This window comes from Athene cunicularia (assembly GCF_003259725.1).
Source record: "Athene cunicularia isolate RWA chromosome 14 unlocalized genomic scaffold, athCun1 chr14_part2, whole genome shotgun sequence".
Taxonomy (NCBI): Eukaryota; Metazoa; Chordata; class Aves; order Strigiformes; family Strigidae; genus Athene; species Athene cunicularia.
In genome coordinates, this window is record NW_020799119.1 from 291542 (window position 1) to 305411 (window position 13870).

The following is a 13870-nucleotide window of genomic DNA, read 5'->3' on the forward strand; positions in this document are numbered from 1 at the left end:
CCGCCTCTCTCTCCGCAGGGGCTTCGGCAAACAGGGCTTCCAGTGTCAAGGTCAGTCGCCGCGGTGCGGGGGGGTCGGGGTCTCGGACGGCGGCTCGGCCTGCGCTGTGGCTGCGGGCAGGAGGGCTTTGTCTTGGGTGCTCTCAGGAGCATCTCTGCAGGCGCTCCTACAAGCAGCCGAAGTCTAGCCCAGTCTAAATGCTGCCGCTGCTCTTCCTTAGCACTTGCCTTAAGGAGTAAAACCTTTAAAATAACAAAAGCATCTCCCCGCCGCCTCCCCCCAAGCCCCCACCTAAAGGCCTGGGCTGGTGCTGCCGAGCGGAGGAAAGCAGATGTGGAGACTAAACCGTGTCCTAGTGGTGTTACTCAAGGTCACAGCTTCCCCTGGCACCTGAGGTTTCACACCCGGGCGGTGAAGTCGTGTCGCTCGGAGGAGTTTTGTGCAGCTTGTATCTCTTACTGTGGGTCTTCCCAGGTTTACCCAGCTGTTCGTTCTCTGGCTTTCCTGGCGGTGCAGGCAGTGTCGTGCCAGGCGTATTTGTGCAAACACAACGCCCCTGAGATTTGAAGTGTGCTAGCAAAGCTGGTGGGGATCATGTGCTGGTGGGGCAGGGCTTTTCCTGTATCGTTTCTAGCGCTTTGCTCGGTTCTGCCGTAGCATTCCCGATCGGATAATTGGAGCCTTTTCAAGTCTCTCTTGCAGCCGTTAGGAACTATTGTCCAAACCTGTAATTGTGTGCTTGTTTCAAGCTTTATCCTGTAAATGTTTTTCACCAGTGTTAAATCACTCTTGGGTGCGCAGTCGGTTAACGGGACCCGCGGAGGTGGGCTCAGACTTAGGGCACAGCCAGTGCCCTCCGAATGGGGAGACCCTCCACAGCGCATGTTGAACAGTGCAGTCCTGTCCTGTGGTTCTCAGAGCAGGGGCCCTTCTCGGTAGGACGCTGTGCTCAGTGACGTCTCCAGAGGTGTGGGACTGGTCTGTAACGTACCTTTCAAAACCATTTTCCAGGTTATTCTGGTATTGCAGGCATGAAAACTGCGTTACTGCATTGCAATAGGAAACGCTGCAGACTGCAGTAACGTGGAACAGACCATCTTTACACCAAATCCCTTCCTAAAATCGGCGATCTGTGGATTTTCACGTCCGTCCCCTCCTGCGAGGTGCTGAGGTCCCCGGGTGAAGGTGCGAGGCAGAGTGTGGGCGTGATCCTCCCTGTGTGAGCGCCTCGTGCCGTCGGCGCCCCGCGGCGGAGGGCACGCCGTGTCGGCGGGAGGAACGCTTCCACCTTGGGCGGTCGAGCACGAGCTAGAAGTCTCTCCCGCCTGCCATCTGCTTGGAAATCACAGCTACCCCAGGGGGCTGCGGGAGGGAGAGCCTGGGGTGCCAGGGCTGGCACCGCTCCTGCCCCCGGACCGGGCCGAGCTCCTGCGCGGGCGCCGTCGCAGCGCCGGTACCGCTCCCCGTCGGCGGGGAGCTCGAGGTGCGGGCTCCGGCCCCTGACGCTGTGCTGCAGCTGCTGTTGAAGTGGGTAAATAAGTCATATTTACATGGAAGCAAAAAAAAAAAAACCCCAACCAACAACCACCTCGGGGCTAGCTTTTGTTCAGGGCTTCTCTTTCTTCAGCTCTGCGGGGCTTGCAGTAAGCTTTGGTTGCGGTGTGTAGCTCTCCCTTCGCTGAAGGCAGCTTTAATTCAACTTTAACAGCTTCCCCAACTATTTACCCTCGTGTTCAGCGGGGAGGGCTGGAGATGAAGCTAAGGCACATGCCTGTCTTGTTTCTGAGCTGGTTCCTACTGCCATGCTTGCTTTAAGTAGGTTTTCACCTGTGCCCTGATTTCTTTCTAGGGCATTTGCAATAATTAGGTTGTTAATTAGCTCATTACTTGTGACTTTTGGCAGGAAGTTAGCAGAAACTGACTCTTTGTAGCTTGAAATACTAATGGATACCACAAATGCCACTTAATTGCTTGCTAATCTGCTTCTTATCCTTGTATACAATCTCCTTCTTATCCTTGTATGCATCTGAAGACTTCCTGGGGTAGCGTCTTTCTTCAGAGCCAGAAAGCATTTCTGTGCCTGGGCAGCAGGAGGTCTGTGCGCAGGCAGCCCTGAGGAGCAGGGCTGGTTCTTGCAGGTTAAAGAAAAATATTATTGGAGGGGTTGGGTAGGAAGAATGAAGTGCTGTGGATGTGCCTGGAGCTGCCAGAAAGATGAGCCCTTCCTGGGGGGAGCTCGACGTGCGCTGGCTGCGTGTCAGCCCGGTACGGAGGGGGCTTTCTGGCTCGGTTGCAGCTGGAAGGTACACGAGCTCCCATGTGCACTCATGAGTAACAGAGAGAAAGGGGTGAACGTGTTCTCCCCAGCCTGAGTTTTGAGGTCCGTCTGTCCTACACCACTACCAGGCATCACAGGAGGAGGGAGAGAGCGGCCCCTCAATGTCTGCAGGCTCTCTTGGTGAAGGAACGACGTGTGGCTAAGTTGCAGCTGATGGCTTTGCTCTCTCGCTTCTCCTAACTTGAGAAGTGCTTTGAGGATGGTAAAAGAAAGGGAACTGGTTTCAAAGCTGTTGAGAGTGAAATTCTTGGTCTCGTTCTCAAAATGTGCCGCTTCTGGGAACTGGTAGCTTTCTCTTTGTCTTTTCTCTCGTGTTCCCTCCTTGCCATCCTTGACGTATCTTTATGCTCTCGTCCCAGCTGCTCTCTGTCCCTCCGTGGATCAGGGTACAGGCTGCACTGGAGGTTTTGTGAGGGGGCACCTCACCGAGAGCCGGGTTTGTTAAGCCTGGACTCGCTATTGCAGCGGCTGGGCTGGGCTTCCACCTTGGGAACCTGGCAAGAGCAGGGGAAGAGGCGCTCACATAGAGGTGAAGAGCCACGTAACGTGATTCTCACTTAGGAGCAAAAAATAACCTGCATCTGTTACTGCTTTCACGTGTACAGAGTAAGTAGAAAAGATCTTGGAAAGAAGAATCTTGATTCCTTAAGAGGAGAAGGGGGAAAAAAAGAAAGCATCGTTCAGTAATGGATGCTTAGATCTCATGCAGTAACTTTTCTGGAGGAAACGTGTACTTCTTATCCCTGGCTATGACTCAGTAAGCAAAGACACTCTTCAGGTTTAATCTCTTTCCAAACTTCATACCAGATATAATTCCTTCTTCCAGGTTTTTCTTCTCCCTGTCCTCCCAATCCAGTGTTCTTGCTTTTTGTGTTTTTGCAATTCAGCGTTTAATACCAAAACTAAGCAGCTGGAAAATGGCAGGCGGGCCTTACCTTTCAAGCAAGTATTTCTCTCTTGCTATCTGCCTTCAAAACCCACCCTTCCTTCCCCCACCTCGTCGCTGCCCTCCAGACGGAAGCGAAACCCGTAACAGCTCTGGTCGTAACTGCAGCTCGTGCTGCTGCTCCGCGTTCTGGTTTGTCGCCATTAACTTCACGCAGGCATTCAGTGTTGTGCTTTTATTGACTGTATTAAGCGAGTGAGAAACAAAAGCAAAACAAACTCCAATCATTCAGAGTTGCCTCAAACCCCGTAATTTCGTGTCAACATATTATGCACACTGGAGAAATGTTAGTGTTCAAATAGACTAATTAAAAATGTTACTGCAATTACTTTTGCAACACAAATGATGCTAATTATATAATGCTGCAGAAATTGGAAACATAATTTTGGAGGGTTTTTTTGTGTGCCTTGCGGTGGCAATACAATTCTTGATGCGGCGGCCACCGGAGCCCCGTGCTGCGGCCGCTGGGGCAGCGCCTGGGAGCAGGTAGAAGTAGAAAGGGGAAGTCGGTCCGGTCCCCCGCGCTGCACCAGCTGCGCCGTGGTTCTGCGGAACTGTGAGTGCAGACAGAGCCGGCAGGGAAAATGGGAAGATGTGCCCCGTCACACTGTGGTCGAAGGACCAAGTCGCCTTCAAAAGACTCAGTTTTAAAGCCTGAAGCCTAGTCTCCCTGCTCCTGCTCCTTCCTGAGCTGGATGCCTGCAGCTCGGAATTGCAGCTGGGGGAGCAGATCTGTTTTGGGAGGAAATCTGGGCTTGCAGGAGCCTCTTGCAGCGCGGGGTCTGTGGCTATCGGGTTCACAGGGATCACTCGATATGTTCAGCCCCGTTAGTGTCTCCTTACAGTGCAGAAGGGTTCATTCGAGTCTCTCAGTGGAAGTGGTTTCTCTTTTCCCTCCCCCTTTGCAGTTAGCGTGGTAGATTTTTCTTTCTTCCCTCCCGAGATAGCCATCATCCTGAAAGGATTCTAGCCTTTGGTAATGAGGCGGTCTGTGTCCTTCCCGGGGTGTCTGTCGCTGACCAGTGTCAGCAACAGGGAGCTGGGCAGAGGGGCTCAGAGCTGGCCCCGGGGGTGTTTGGGGGCCTTGGGGGCGGCAGGAGGGTTTGCATCACATCTGGCTGGTGTGTCTGTCAGCTGTGGCTCCACTGCCGAGTTCAAACCACCGCGGTATAGGAGCCTCTGCCATGATTATTCTCCGGGTATTGAGTATTTCAGGGGAATTCAGTGCCTGGGCTGTCTCTAAGGAGACTTCTCAGCAAGCAGTACAGGCGTTTCTGTACATCTGCTAGCTCACCTGCTGGGGATCCTACAAATTGGTACGGCCCACGGGCTCCTGGCGGGTGTGTCGGGCACCCTTGCACTGGCAGTATTTGCGGGCGGACGCTCGCCTGTTCTGGTGCCAGCAGAAGATGCCGGGGCTGCGAAACAGAGCAAGATCTTGAGGGTTTGATATCTGCTGTAGAACAGGAGGTGGGGTCGAATCTCCTCTCAAAACTTGTTTTGAATTCTGTTAACTGATGAGGTTTTATCTCAAAACTCAAGCTCGGGGAGTTGCACAAGCCCTCCCAGGCAGCGAGCACGGCTCCTCGTTCTTCTGACTGCATTTGAGAAGGCAGAAATCTAAACACGCTCGAGGGGCTCGTCAGTGCCACCCAGTCCCCCTTCAGATTTATCAGCAAATACGTTGCGTGATCCCAGTGACTAAGAAATTAAGTTCTAGCTGTGCCCATAATTTAGTTCAGGGCAGAGCTGCTTGGAACACGTCATTGTAAAGTGCAAGTCAGAAGGGGAAGGTTAAGTGCTCCCCCCTGCTCTGAATCGAACGTGTGGAGTAAGGAGGAGGGATGCTGATAATGGTGGGTGGGATGGGATTTTTGCCCAAGAGAAATGCTTGGGTGGATTTTTCCTGCAGAAGCCAGCTGTGCAGAGGATTAGCGCTGTACGTTAACAGAAACAGAGCTCTGGACCTGCCAGAGTCTGACCGTGGGCCGGGGGCTGTTTGCTGCCTGTGTAAGGCTCCGGCGTGAAGGACGGCGGAGCAGCGCAGAGGGCGCTTGCAGAGCTCTGCGATTAATTCCTCTAGCGTGGCTTCATGAATCATTATTCTGAAAGTCCACAAATTAAAGCCATTTAGCAAAGGTGAGTAACAAGGTCCCTGTAGGAGGGGGTAACTGTAGTTCTTCTGGGCAGCGTGTTCCTCGTGTTCAAGGTCTGTAACCCAAGAAAAAGGCAGCAGAAGCAAAATCAGAAAAGCAGGAGTCCTTGTGCAGTGATCCTGGATGCAGCCTTGGGTTTCCATCGCCCCTCTGTGGTGTCGCCTTGCGTGTTGCCGGCACGAACAGCCTTCGCTCTTCGCTGTCCCTGATGGCTGGGCAAGGGGAAGAGGGAGGAGGGAGTGCAGGGTGCTCCAGAGACCCTCCGGCCTTTTCAAACGACCCTGTAGGAAACAAAGCGCCGCCAAAGACTTGTTCAGTCCTTGGTGTTGTCCTGTGCCTCGAGTTTTAGCAAGAGCTCTGACTGGAGCCAGAGCCGCTGCGCTCCCTGGAGTGAGGCGTTGCACTCAAATCTTGTACCTGAAGAGAGACGTGGGGCTGGGGTGTCTGGACCCGAGTGTGGTAGGAAATGAGGACTCTCCCTTGGGTTGCACATTTCCGTGGGAAAAGACAGCTGTGGGTGCTGCTTCCCCGCTCTGAGCCAACCCCACCAGCTCCAGCTCACCAGCCAGGGATGGGCTGGTGTTGGTGACCACTGTGCCTGGGCCAGGAGTCCCGTGAGGCAGAGGTGATAGGTCTGGCAGAGCTGTAAAATGGGCGCAATAACACTGTAGTCCTCCAGACAGTGACCCCATGGATGAAGGTGAGAATCTCTCCGGAGCTTTTCAGCCCATCAGGGCTAGTGTTAGGGGGTGCTTCCTGAGCACAGGGGCTATTGCCCCAACAGAGAAGGGACTGTCACTGGGAGGGACTTGACCCTGGCTGGCCCTGACCTGCCAGCCCGGAGGAGCCATCACCGAGAAGTCAGTTTTTCCACCAAAGCCACAGGAGGGGTGGGGGAGATGAGAAGAAAGCTCCAGTTGTGCGGTGCTCGGTAGCAGCCAAATCCTTCGCATTAAGCAGAAGCAATTCCCAGAAGTAGCTGTGCTGGCTGTAACTCTTCCCGGGAAGGCAGCGTTCCCAGCCACGAGCTGCTGCTGGGGAGAGTTGCACTCGATGCTGCGCGGGCGCAGAAGCGGCCGAGCGCTTGCCGGCTTTACCCAGGGGGGATGAGGATTCCTGCGGGCACCACGCAGAGCAGCAGCCCTGGGGGTCTCTCCCGGGGGGTTGCTCGGCCCCCTCGGTGTGTCTCATCCCAAGGAGCTGCGGGCTGCGAGGCAGCGAACGGCGCTGACTGCCGTGAGCTCTTGCCGCAGCGGCCAGGGGCAGCTGCCGGGCTCAACGCCTGCGCTGCGGACCCCGGCGCTCGCTCCCCTGCACGTCCTCCTGCTGCCCGCGGCCAAGGCTCCACCGAAGCACCCACGGGATGCTCTGGCCAAGCAGCTTTCTCCTCTTCGGAGGTTGCGTGTTTGACTCTTCTGTGTTCAGTGCTGGCTGGCCCCAGCGCCGTGCACAGGGAGGTGGTTGGCAGCCGTTGCCTCCCCTAACAGCTCTGCCCCGTGAGAAATATTTCTGCGGGTTTGTAGTTGGCGAGAAGAAGGGGGGTGAGCAAAAACCTTCCTCTCCTCAGGGAGCAGCAGGAATTGGGGGTGCCTGGTGCAGTGCCGGGGTGGGTGTGTGGCCTGGGTGTGCTCCTGGTGGGGGCTGTACCTCGAGGAGAGGGGGATCTCCACACTTCTCAGCTGTTTTGTGCTAGCACTGCCATGCTCTCTGTTCTGATTATCTTAATATAGGCTGCGAGTGATTTATTAGTCCTGTTCTGAGACCAGCCTCCAGTGGAAAAATAAATTAAAATGTTCTCCTTATGAGTAGGCCACCTGAATTCTGTATAATTAAAACAATAACTTGCGAGAGGCAGTCCTTTTTTCTCCCAGTCAGGATTACTTAACTGTTCGTGGACACAGGAGGAAGCACGACAAGCCCTCGCAGGGTCCCACTTCATGCAGTAAGTCCTCCCTCGCCATCGCTTCCGACAGCCGATCCTGGTTCCCTGTGAAAGGAAATGCTTTTCATGAAACCTGACAGCGCTGCTCGGGCAGTCACGGTGCTGCCGGAGCTGGGTGCTGGTGCTCAGCCCGGCGTCGGCTGGCAGCCGCGGGCATTGTCTGCTGGCCACGTGCTGCCCTGCAGCCTGTAAATCCCTGCAGGATGGTTCCCCTGCAGCCGTGTCCTCTGCACTTTGCTGCAGACTGGGACAGGACTTGTTACCATCTTCCCGCGCAGGGGTTACTGGAAACCAGCTACTTTCTCTTCTTGTTTACGAAGCGCCTCTCTCTGGAAGGTGGCCAAGGCCGGGCAGACCTGGGCTGGGGCAGCGGTTGCTCTGCTGTTAGGTGCTGATAAATGCTGTTTAGATGAAGATGCGATTCCTTCCCTTGCGGCTCCGGCACGCCTGAGCTGCCTGCACAGTGTATCCGCTGGCAGGCGGGTGGGGATGGCGCGCGGGCCGGGACCAGGCGTGTTGGCTGCCCAGCGCTTCGTGCCTCACGGCTGACCCGAGGCATAGCCGTGGCTCTGTTCAAGCTGTTTGCTTTTGAGGGATTTGGGCTGGCTTCCTCAGCTGTTTGGAGCTGTCCTGCTCTTCCCATTGTGTGAAGGGACAAAAAAAACCCCAAAACCCAAGCCCAAACCCACAGCCCTGTTGTAGCATCACACTTGAATCAGCGAGTGCTTGGGGTGAGCACCTGTATCCCCATTAGCCTCTCGCTTTCAGCATTTAACTTCTGTTAAGGTCCTCCTGCCCCAGCTGAAGCGCGTTGATTGCTGAAAGTCTAACACGTTTGAGTTGCATCTTGTCGGTTTAAATAATTTGCTTTCATCTTCCATATTTGGTCTCGCTTTTGTGCCAGATTTATAAGTCTTGTCTAAATATGACAGGGAGAATATACTGACTGCTAATCCTAGCTGGACAGGCAAGGCCTGCCAGAAGACCCAGTATTAATGAGCTCCAGCACATCCACGTTACTGGGCTCGCTAACCTGAGACTCGTTACGGTCCAGTTCCCCTTAAACTGGCTGTTTTCCATCCAGTTAAACCCGTGTTTTTCCAGAGAGCTGCTCTGCTGCGAGCGTTCCTCCTGGGGGGTGGGAGTGCTCTCTTCCTTCTGGGCCCAGGTGGGAGCAAACCCGGGTAGATGTGTTTTGGGGTGGTTGGGGAGGTGGGGAGACAGTCAGTGGCTCTGCAGGGGGTCTCGGGGGCTGCGGGGTTGAGCAGGGTGCGTGGTTGGTGTCAGGAGCTTGAGCGGGACAGGGGCAGGTGGGGGGGCGCTCTCCGGGCCGTGGCATCGCTGGCTGCTCGGGGAGGCTCTGCCTCGGCTCTTGGTCGGGGGTCGTGTTTAAAAACTTCTGTCTCCTGTGGTTCTGGTCTTCCTACATTCGGTATTGAGTCAGCGGCAGGGAGGCAAAAAAAGATTCTGATGCCTAACTCTCAGCCTTCAGCCACTCCTCTTCCTCATGCTGTGACGCCGGCGCGTTTGAGCTGATCATGCTGCTCGATTCCTCCTCGTCTTCTGTTGCCATGTGAAATGATGCAACAGTAATAGCTTCACCTTTGGAGAGAACAGTTGAATACCTTTATTCTGACGGTCTGAACAGCGAGGACATTTAATAGTTGACGCTCTTAGCACATGAACAAATGCATTTTCATGATTTCCAATTATAGCAGAAGAATGAGAAAGTGAGGTTGTGAAGAGGAGTGAACGCCGTCGTGGCTCTCCTGAATGGCTTCATGAAACTTTGCTGGGTGACATAGCTATGAAGTCAGGAGTCAGGACGAAGATTGCTTTATAATATCAGTAAGAAGCTGGAGTGAGGGGGAAGTGGCCCACGAATTTAATTTGCATCACTGAGTGGATTAGCTCCTGACGCAGTGCAAAGTCATTATTTACCATGTCTCCAGATCTGTTGCCTTTATCGGTGCAACCGTTCGGAGAGAGGCTGATTCAGAGATCATTACATCTCGGTGTTTTACTTGGCGGGGACTGTTAACACTTGCCTTGTAAGCAAAATGATGGTGCTTGTCAAGATTGTTAATATTGTGCCTACCCCAAGAGGCTGAGTAATTTGTTTTTAGGTTTGGTTTTTGTGGGTTTTTTTTTGTTCTTTGCATTCATTACACTAAATACTTCTGCTTTAGCTTGGCTTAGGAAGAATATTTGGAAATATTCCATGACTTGCCATTAGCCTCGAATAGCCAAGAGGAGAAGGATTGCCTAAGCGATAAAAAGGGTGCAACTTGTGTCCCCGGTCTCTGGGACGGGTGGATCTTCCCCCCCGTGCAGCGGGAGGCGTGGGGGGGTCGTGCAGGCTTGGGGCGCTCGCTGCTCTCGGCCTCGCTCGGGTGCTGCAGCCCCTCGGTCCCCAGCAGTCGCTATCGTTCCGGAGAAGTCTGGGCGTTGTCACCTTTCCCGCACTGATGGAAGATTTATGCACAGCTTGAAATAATCCCCCAAACGTTATTTATAGGCTCTCCAGAGCTTGGCACAGTCTTTGCTGTGGAGCAACCTTTGCCATGTCGTCATGGTGGAGATTAGCTTTGTCACAGGTTTCGGTTTGCGTTGCCTTGTGGGCTGCTTTGGGAAAACAGCCTTTAAGGAGGAGACTAAAATCCTCCACGTTTGCCTGGTTTCTGAAGAGTTTGATGAAAGAACTCGCTTTTTGTGGGGGGATGGATCGGAGCGAAGTGTCCCCTCGTGCTGTAATTGCCAGTGGAGAGGGTTTCTGAGGATGGCAGGGTGGGCGAGAGGGGCCGTCCTCAGAGGGGGAGGGAAGGGCTGAGCAGGACACCTCTGTCTGTCTGTCCTGCCCCCTCCCCGCCCTGCCGTGGGAGATGCTGCTGCTCTCCGCCTGCTGCCCTGGGAACGGCTGTAAAACTGAACTAATTCACATTGGTGTGATCATGCGTCTGAGGACCATCTCCAATAGCTCAGTCCATTAACTTCCAAATTTGTCTCATTCGTTTCTGTTTGATGGAGAGGTGCCTCAGGGCCAGAGTCTTCTGGAAATGAGGCTTGCAGGTCTGTAACGGCAGTGAGTTGTTCTCCTGGGGAAAACAAAGTGACCTTCGTGCCAGCTGAGAAGCTGATCTCAGAGTTTGCTTCTGGGGGTTCTTCCCTGCCTCGGACACACGTCTCTACATGCTCATGGCCTGCAGCTCACCCTGCGAGCTGTCCTCTTCAGAGGCTGGCACGGCTCCGTCCCAGAAACCTTCTCCCATCGGGTCACCTCCTTGATGCCATCTCCTCCCAGTTGGAGGGGGGAGCCCCTGCCCCACGGGAAGAGGACTGTGCTGAAACAGCAGAGCTCCTGCGTCACCGTCGAGTCTCCCCGGGCTGCCCCTTCTCCCCCAGGTCTCTCCGGGTGCCACGCGTGGGGTGGGCCCGCAGGCCGTGTGGGATTGCGGGCGACTGGAGCTGCCTCTCGGCCCCGGGACGCGCTGTGCTGCACCGGCGCGAGGCGTCCGCTCTGCCCGCGGCCTTTGCCGGCCTTGCCGGGAAGCTGCAGAGGGTGGGATGCTGGGTGGAGAGGTGTCGTGGGACCCGCGCTCTCGCGGCACGTGGCCAGGAGCGGCGTGGGGAGGCGCCGGGTGCCAGTCCCGGTGACCTCTGCCCCGACACCGTCAGCGGGAGGGCACGGCAGATGTGCCGCGGCGGTGGTAGGGGCGTAGCTTCTGACCCGGAGTCTCCTAGGGCTTCTGGGGTGGAAAAAGTCTCACTTACTGGGTCATTTAGAGACTGAATCTGGGCTTTTGGCAGGAGGAAAGGCTTTAATTAGCTGCTGCTCAGTAGGGCTGCTATTAGATCTTCAGAGCAAGATGTTGCTGGACTGGAAAAAATGTAACAATAGCTCATTTGCTTAGGAAACCATGATGGTGATTTGCATTTTGGTTGAGTACTAAACCCTTGTAGAGAATTTTTCTAAAATAACTTCAGACTACGGTTCGAATTCCTTCCTTCTCTGAAACTGTATGAATATCCGTCTTGGTGCCAAACAGTTTGAATGCCTTTGTTTGCTGCTCTCGCCCCGCTGTAAGGGAAGCGAATGTCTGTCTGGGTTGCGGACAAGTACTGTCATCAAGTACGGCATGACAAACGGCTTGCTTCGCTCAACCTTGGAGCAGAATTAAATTCTCCCTTATTATGTACCCAAAAGGATTTTTATTTTTTTCCTCTAACAGCAGTCCCTCTATTGACCTGAAAATACTCAGGAGACACGTACTGGGGTAGGAGGCTTTGCAGCATGTATTCTGAATCTCGGCTCTGCTGCTAGTTGGAAATAAGGCACTTTGAAATACATCCTGGAAACTCGTTTCTGCCTGTCTTGGCAGCTTGCACAAGACGATGCTGAGAATTGCCAACGCAAAAAGAGAACAAACCTCCGTAACCATGGGCTGGCTGTTGCTCCAGACTCTCTGCATCTGCGTTACCCAACAGATGAGGACAGCGGCTGACTTGCACGGGCCGGGTGTCTGAAGGCCGTGGCTCCGTCACAGCGATTCACGGGGGGCAGGAGGGGCCCCCGAGCCATGTGCTGTTCGCTCTTGGGAGAGCAGGGAGCTCCAGGCTGTCCCTGGCCCCCCCTGCTCAGCTGGGCTCTGGAGAACCCGGGGCTGGTTTTCCTCGTGAGCATCTCCTCAGCTTGCTGGGGAGGTTTTCTGCACGGGTCTTGGTCTGCATCACTGGAGAATTGTTTTGCTTTGATCTAAGGCTTTGCTGCAAGTGGTTACCGTTCCTTTCCCAAAGGAAAAGAATCTCCAGAAATCTCCAGGTGTTTTAGCCTCAGTGTTGCCATGCTTCAGAAGACAAAAGTTCCTTCGGCTTTCACCTGGCCACAGTTTGGCCAAATGGCGCATTGCTAAGCGAGAGGCTTGTCTTTTTTAGGTTGGTTTTAGCCGTTTCCCCAAGCTGGTATGAGAGTCGCTTGCTTGCGTGGGTAGGAAAAATGGGATAATAGTGCTGTGACATAACGTGCTGCCTGTAGCTCCTTGCTGTCGGGTCTCGTGGGGGGGGGACGGAGCGGGAAGCCCTCCCTGCCTGGACGGGGCAGGCACGGCGTCCCCGGCCGCGGCAAATCCCAGTGCTGCCGATGGTCCGCGGCACGGCGGAGTTCCCTTCCAAAACCGCCTCCCCCGTTCTGGGTCTTGTAAATTTGGAAGAAACTTAATTTCTCTGGTGTTACTATTAACTGAGTCCAAGAGGATGAAAATAAACGACTGTTGGGAAGGGCAGACTGACTCACTTTCTCATTCTCCTGTAAATTTCCATTTAAGTTTTGGTTTAAGCTCAGGTTCGAGAGGAGTGAAAGCTAGTAATTTGTGACAAAAACTTCTATTTTAGATCACGGTAGAAGAACTCCCTTTCTAATTGCAGCGATTATAAGGCTGTGATTCCTGTAAAGGAATACCGAATCCAGCGGTTACCTGCCAGTTGCCTTTCAGATGCTCCACTCCAGCGCCACCAAAATGAACTTTACGCCGTAGAGCTTGTGCTGTGGGGGCCTGGTGCTGCTCGTGCCGTGACCCTGCTGCTCGCCCGACCCGAGGGCTCGGGGGTGGCCCGCAGAGGCGAGGCGCTCTCGGCAATCCCGCAGCCTGAACAAACGCGCTCTGGTTTGCTTTTGCCCTCGCTGTCCCCAGCGTTGTTCGACAGGCTCTGGCTCTGGGCCTGGGAGAGGTGGGACAGCTGGTCCTCACCCCTGCAGTGCCAGCGAGGACCCTGTAGGCTTTCTGGTGTCCTCCATCTGTCCCACCTGCGGGGGGGGGTTGCAGTCTACTCCACTGTTCCCCATATGCAAGCAACGTTGTTATTTTGATCATCTTGCCCTTTTCTAGACTATGTCTTGGCCCATGAGGGTTTGGAGGCAGCAAGCCTTCCCTGCGCTGGGTGCAGAGGCCGCCCCGCGTCCCCCCTAGCCCCCGTGCAGCCCCAGGACCGGGCTGTCTGGCAGCGGCGGGGGCCCCTTCCTAGCTGTGGGGCACAGCAGCTTATCTTATTCCTGAATCGGGTGTCTTGGCAGCCGGGTGCTTCAGACTCTGCAGCTTTGCTGCAAGTTCCTCCCTTATCACTGCCTGCTTGGCTGTAATTTTTCTTCCACCATGTCAGAGTGAAACAAGAATACTTCTTTAAAAAGCAAGAGGAAAATCATGTGAGTAAGCAGTGGCATGTCAGCACTTGGTTCAAAATAACATGGCCAGTCTGGTCCTTTCCGAAGGGGGAAGCAAAGGGCTGCCAGGCTGCGCTGCTCTCCTCGCCCCTGCGCTGGGATGCTCGGGAGAAGGCAGTGGCCCAGCTGGGTGGTGCGGGCAGCGGAGCTGGGGCAGGGGACGGAGGCCGGTGTCCCCACGGCACCCGCAGACACGGTGCGGGTGACAGCAGGAGCAGAACTGGGTCCCCGTGGCATCGCAGTGGGACCCGTTGGCATCGCTCGTTGCTGAAGC

The 13870-nt window shown here is 54.7% G+C and overlaps 1 protein-coding gene across 1 annotated transcript in view; it reads left to right on the forward strand.

The window, feature by feature from the left end:
* Positions 1–6: 6 nt before the first annotated feature.
* The window catches only part of PRKCB (protein kinase C beta), a 116574-nt gene continuing 102710 nt past the window's right edge, over positions 7–13870 (forward strand). Inside the window, exon 1 of the mRNA XM_026859391.1 lies at positions 7–50. The gene's annotated coding sequence lies outside the window, so the exon portion shown is untranslated. The remainder of the gene's footprint in view (positions 51–13870) is intronic.